The sequence below is a fragment of the Malurus melanocephalus genome, unplaced genomic scaffold, assembly GCF_030028575.1.
Source record: "Malurus melanocephalus ecotype Western Australia unplaced genomic scaffold, MMel_1.1 scaffold_748, whole genome shotgun sequence".
Classification (NCBI taxonomy): Eukaryota; Metazoa; Chordata; class Aves; order Passeriformes; family Maluridae; genus Malurus; species Malurus melanocephalus.
The window spans coordinates 143,760-150,190 of NW_026623980.1; positions in this window are offsets into that span (position 1 = coordinate 143,760).

The window sequence follows — 6,431 nt, forward strand, 5'->3', positions numbered from 1 at the left end:
TGTGCAAATGGACAAAAGTGAGAAAGGGTGAAAAAGCCGTGAGCCATTGTCCATTGTGGGTGCAGCCCCTGGCTGGGCTGGGACTGCCCTGAATGGCCCTGAAGGCYCTGCAATAACAGAACTGCTYTGGATWCTCTCAATTTTGTCTGGGCTATGTTTTAGGTGAGCCTGGATTTAGACATCAATGGATCTATTTAAACAAACTGGAATGGGAACTTTTCCTTGGGTTTTTTTTCCTGAGCTCTCCAGTGCCTTGCTTTTTTGGCAATTACCTCCTCACCACCCTATTTCTGACAGAGTGAAACAACTGCTATGGAGTGGATCCAAGCAGGTGTAATTCTCTTGTGGATTCCATCTTTAACKTATTTGCAATAATTGCCTGAGCCAGCCAGAATTTTTCTGGAAGGCCCTGGTTCAGATAAACCCCTGCTGCAATGGGTTCAGCTTTGTCAACAGTGGGGGAGACGTTGTGAGAACAACAAATTAAACCTAATCTTACCTCCTGAAATATTTCATTACACAAACCCCATTTATTATGCAGRGCTGCCCTTTCCAGCACGTGAGAGCTGCTGAGGCAAAGGGAAGAATCAGCAGAACAAATCAGCAACACAAATTTTTTCCACGAGAGAACAATCACCTTGTGGGATCAACTGCAGTTTGGCTTCCCTGGCCTCGCTGGCACTTGGCACGTGCAGGAAAAAGGATTCTCCTGTAAATTGGGCTCCTTGTGGTGTCTTCTAACCCAGGCATCTCTGAAATTCCCTCTGAAATGTTTGGATGGAGTTGAGATCCTTTTCCACAGCAAATATCCAAGAGCCTGTCATTCTGGAGTTTCTCTTTTGCCCGTTTGTGGGATTTCTTTGTGAAGATGCGAAGGCCAGAGAACGTGTGTGCCCTGGTTTGTGTGTCTGGGGCTGAAAGAGCTCTTCTGAAATGTCTCAGTTGCAAAACTGCTCATTTAATTGATCCTGGAGCCTGGGGTACCCAAAAATAAAGACCCATAGAAGCCTGCAATGGCTTTGCCCCAAAACCCCACTTTATTCCACAAACCAGATCTCTCCAAAGATATTTTCCAGCAAACAGAGGTTATTGATGGCTCTTCTCCCCACTTGGAGCAGATTTGAGGGGTTTTGTTGGGTGATTTGCCGTGGAACAGGAGGGAAATAAATCCCCCACTGGAATCCCGCAGCCCCTCCAATCAATGCGCCTCCCAATTAATTCCTTTCAGAAGGCAGGACTTCAGAAAGCAGAGCGCTGCTGTTAGCTCGGGCTCTAATTTATTTTGAAGAATGTGTAATTATCAAGCTGTGAGCAAATTGCCACGGCTTTCACCTGGCTCCTTTCGGGGCTCATTGGCATTCCGAGGAGCCGTGGATTAATGAGCAGAGCAGCAGAGGACAGGGATGAGCCAGAGCAGGGCCAGGGGAGGCGTGAGGCAGCAGCAATGCCTTGGGAGAAAGGRTTGCAGGCCCTGAGATGCAAATCTTGATTTTCTTAGTAGAGGAAAAGAGTAAAAATTCACAGTTCTGCCAGGCCAAGGGCATTCTGTGCCTCGTGGGATGCAGCGATGAATGGGAAAGGTGTGGCTTTCTGAAAAACACCCAAGGTTTCTTTCTCTAAGCCCTTTTTAGTGTCCTTTTGCCTTTTTCCACAATTCTGGGACAGAGAGGAGCACACTGGCAGCCTGTGCTGTCACTTGTCAGGGTGTGCTGTGCTTTTCCAGGTGTCTGGGTTGGGCTCATTCTGTAGTTTCATTTTACAGAATCATGGAATCACAGAATCACGGAGTAACAGAATCACAGAATCACAAAATCACAGAATCACAGAACCATAGAATCATGGAATCACAGAATAAGGGAATCACAGAATCATGAAATCATGGAATAACAGAATCACAGAATCTCAGAATCACAGAATCACAAAATCTCAGAATCACAAAATCATGGAATCACAGAATCACGGAATGACAGAATCATGGAATCGCAGAATAATGGAATCACAAAATCCCAGAATCACAGAATGAACCAGGCTGGAAGAAACCTTTGAGATCAAGTCCAGCCTATGACCCAACATCTCATCAACCAAACCACAGCACTGAGTGTCATGTCCAGTCTGTTTTTAAACACATCCAGGGACGGTGACTTCACCTCCCTGTGTGACAATTCCAATGTGTGACTCCTCTTACCATGAAGAATTTTTTCTGATGTCTCACCTAAACTTCCCCTGGTGCCACTTAAGGCTGTGTCCTCTTTTAGAGGTTTACACATGGCTGTGGAGGAATTTCCTTCCATTTTCTGAAGCTGGGTTCAGAGTCAGGTGAGGGATGCTGAGCAGATGGATTTTGTTCCTCTCCAGCAGGAAAATTTTCCATTTCYCACTGAGTTTTTGGTCACTCTCAACCCTTTCATCCCTGTCTTTGTGACGATGACAATCACAGCGAGTGTCACCTGCACACCAGAGGTGGATTTGAAGGGGATGGGACAAACAAAAGCGTTTTCCTGCTGGAGAGCAGTGGGTGTCACTCACTGGGGACACGAGGWGCTGATGAGAGCGAGCAGGAGGGAYRGTGGATCCTTTGTGCCTTGTCCCCTTCCCCTGGGATCATCTGGGCTGTCACTCGCTGTGCTTTGCTCAGCCCCTCTCTCAGCAGGAAAGGTTCAAATCCAGTTTTTTTGCTACCGTGCTGAAGGATTGCTCATTTTGATGGTGATGTGATGTGATGTCCCCTAACTGCTGCCAGACACAGACCTCCAAAGGTTTCTTTTAGGGCTCACTGAGCAGGGAACTCTGTTCCTGGGAAGGAACATAAAGCAAGGACTAAAACTGGACTAAAACTGATATTGTAGAGGGGAAAAAAACACCCCAAATATTCATCTTTGTGTAGTCCCACATCCCATATTTTCCCTAYACTTGACTTTCTTGGGGAGAGCAGGGTTTTGGTTTTGTTTACTCCAAACTTCTTCGGGCCTAACTGCAGAAACAGAGAGCATAAAACTTTCACTCAGTCCTTGCCAGAACTCTGAGCTCTGCAGGATGGAGCTGTGATCCTTTTTACTTTTGGGGACTTTACAGCTCCCTGTTCCTGCAGGAGTTAAGAATTGTGTGCAAACAGATTCASGTTCTGACTTTTCTGAATTTTCTTTCAGTTTCTTCTGGGCTGAGCAAGCAGGAAGCTGACACCACGAGGAGCAGAATATCAGCTCCAAAAAGGGGACAAACACTTCATTCTCCAGAGTTTGCAGYGGAGGAGCAAACAGCAAAGCTGTTTAAAACCCCGCTCCAATCCATTTAACAAATTGTTTTTCCTCTATCTTCACCCTGGTTGTTCTTATTATTACGCCTGTTATCTGATGGTTATTTAATCTATATTTTGTAATTACTTCCCTTCTGTCTCTCACTCCAACATACATTCATTTTCTCGTTGCRCTGATGCGCTGACCTACATTATCCCAGCTGTAAAAGTCAATTATGCTGCCTGTGATTTTTCAAGTGGTGTTTAGCAAATGGGTTTGTGTATTATCCACCCCTTACCTGGGGCTTTTACGACAGCCAGATTTTCTCAGGCTACTTTTAAAAATAATCTCTGGAAATAGAAGGAGGTTTTTTCCAGAATCTGGATGCAAATTTTACTGGAATAGGGAAATATAAATATAAATAATATAAAWAATAGGGAAATARAAAAATAAATAGGGAATTCTGTCTGCTTATAAGGACAATATGRAGCATGGAATCAGATGTTTCTCACTGTGGATTGGAAATTTATCATCCCAACCTTCCGTGAAGTTCTCAAACTGTGTTTGAGTCCGTGGATTTTGCATCTCTGACATTTAATACCAGGCTYTGAGTTCTTGGCATTAAAGAAATCCCAAAATCATCTGTACTCAGCACACAGCTCCTTCCCAGGGGACGGCTGGGTGGGTGGGGACTGTTTGTTTTTTAATCAAGCCTCTCTCATTAGTGCCTGACTCTTCCCTGCATGCAGATCTTCCCCCAGCCTTTCCCAGTTTTCCTGCTCCGATATTGAGATGTGAGCACGTTGCAGATGAGCTTTGGGGCCCGTGCTAACAAGCTCTCCAGGMTGATTTTGTAGGGGAGGAAAAGGAGGTGTCAGAGGGGATTTGATGGAGAGAGGTGCAATCATCACAAACCCCGGGCTCTCCCCGGTCTAGGGCTGATTGCTTTATTATTCCACATCACGAGAGGGCTCAGGGCAGCAGCCTCAAACACCCACCAGCCCTCTGCTACTCTGGAAAACATAGAATTTTTGGGGCGATGCTTATGAGGATTTGTTATTTTTCTAGTTAAAGCTGGAAAATTTCTGGGAAAATTCATCCTTCTCCCATTATTTGTTTTTGTTTTGTTTTTTTTTCCCCCACCCTTATCCCTTTATTCATYATCTGTACATACAAAAAAATCTAAAATTGAACTTCAGTGCAGTTCAACAAGTGCTCTGGTGAGGATTTCCTGGTTGAAATGTGTGACATTTTCCCCCTCAGGCATTTGGGGATGGATCCAGTTGAGCCCCAGTCATTTCCGACAGCTCATTTGAGCCCGGCCTAAGCAGCGACTGATTTAGTTTGGCTTTTGTTCCCCCTTCAAATCCCTTCTGTTAAAAGCAGCTGTTCTTCCTTCATTTAAGGCAGAGGAAAATTAAATGACATGMCCGAGGTCATAAGCAGAATTTCCTGCAAGTCTGAGCTCAGTGATTTAATTGTGAGCTGAGATCTAAAGGTGAACACTTGGGTGGGATTTCTTTTTTGTTGAATTTTGGGAGAGGGGTGGAAAGTCTGAGGTTCTTGAGGGATGGTTCCAGGTGGTGGATCATGAGCTGGCTCCCATCTGGTTTTATTTTTTATGTGTTTTATGATATCTGGTTTGCTTTTTTTTTAATCATTACAGTATTTTCTGGGGCGCTTTGCAAACACGATTATTTTTGGGAGTTATGAACGAATATCAGAATAACCAGAAGATCCCCATGAAATCATAAAAGTAAATAAAGACATTTTAGCCATTTTTTTGAGCTTGTTTTCTCCATCATAGCCCTGTCAGTGCAGGAATGTGTGCCTGGGGCTGGGGAGCTGCTGCAAGCGAGGAGCAGGATTTGATGGCTGTAAATGTGAAACCATCCAGTCCCTGGCTTTTCACACTTTAGTTTGGAGGCCTGGAAATGCCTCAATTTTAATCCCTGCTCCTTGGGAGGTGTTCAGCAATCAGCATCTCACTGCTGTGAGCCCAGCTGGGAAGGCAGACCTGTGCAGGAGCTAATGCTGCAGGAGAAAAAAATAATAAGAAATAAAAATCTCTATTTTAAGAACCGTTAAGAGAAAATTTGATTTTCACCAGGCTGGTGTTTATAGACTGGTGTTCTCTCCTCTCTGGGAAGCCAATCTGAGCTTTCACAGGGCTCCTGCTGGAAGAGATCAAACAGCAAATTCCTGCAGGGTTGTGGTGGCTAAAGGACGGGTGAGGATGTGACTGGGGGTGATGGTGGGAGGAGAGAAATGGGGGAAATGGGAGAATGGGAGAAATGGGGGGAAAGGAAGAAATGGGGGAAATGGGAAAAAAAAGGAGAAAAGGGAGAAATGAGAGAAATTGGAGAAATGGGGGAAATGGGGGGAAAGGGGGGAAAGGGGGAAATGGGAGGAAACGGGGAAAAGACGGGGAAATGGGGAAATGGGAGAAATGGAAGAAATGGGGAAAATGGGAGAAATGGAAGTAATGGGGAAAAAAAGGAGAAAAGGGAGAAATGAGAGAAATTGAAGAAATGGGGAAAATGGGGGAAATGGGAGGAATGGGAGAAATGGCTGGTGTATTTTCCAACACTGGAGGAAGCAGGATGAGCAGGAGGAGGAGAGGCAGCCCAGCCCTCCCTCAGCAATGGCAGCCCAGGTTGATTTTGGAGAATATTTGGAAGAGCAGCACCCGTCCTTACCATGGACAAAGCACTCCCACCTCGTGCTGACTCCCAGGAAGGCAAATCCTTGTCACTGAGACAGAAATCCTCGGATTCCTTGTGCCAGATGCAGGGAATTCTCCTCCAGCAGGTCCTGCTCATGGCCAGAGGCAGCTCTTCAATTATGCATCTCGGATTTTGGAGTGCTGCTTAAGTGGAAGTTTCCAAGCCACACCAGAGGGAAGCATTCTTAGTGCAAGAGATTTGGTGCTTTAGACTAAGACTCTTCCTTTTTACCTCAGATTAATTTTTCAGGGGAAAAATGCCCAGTGGCCCAGCACAATAATTACATATTTTCTCCAAATCCTCTCATATAAAAGGAAGGGAAAACTCAGGATCTTGCAGCAGGAGAGAGATGCCTGCTTGGAGTTGTACTTTGGTGAAAATGAAGGGTTTGACTGCAAATCTTGATGCTGTTTGCTGTGAAATTGTGACCCTGAAAAAACCTCAATCAAAAGCTGCTTATTGGCTACAAGGA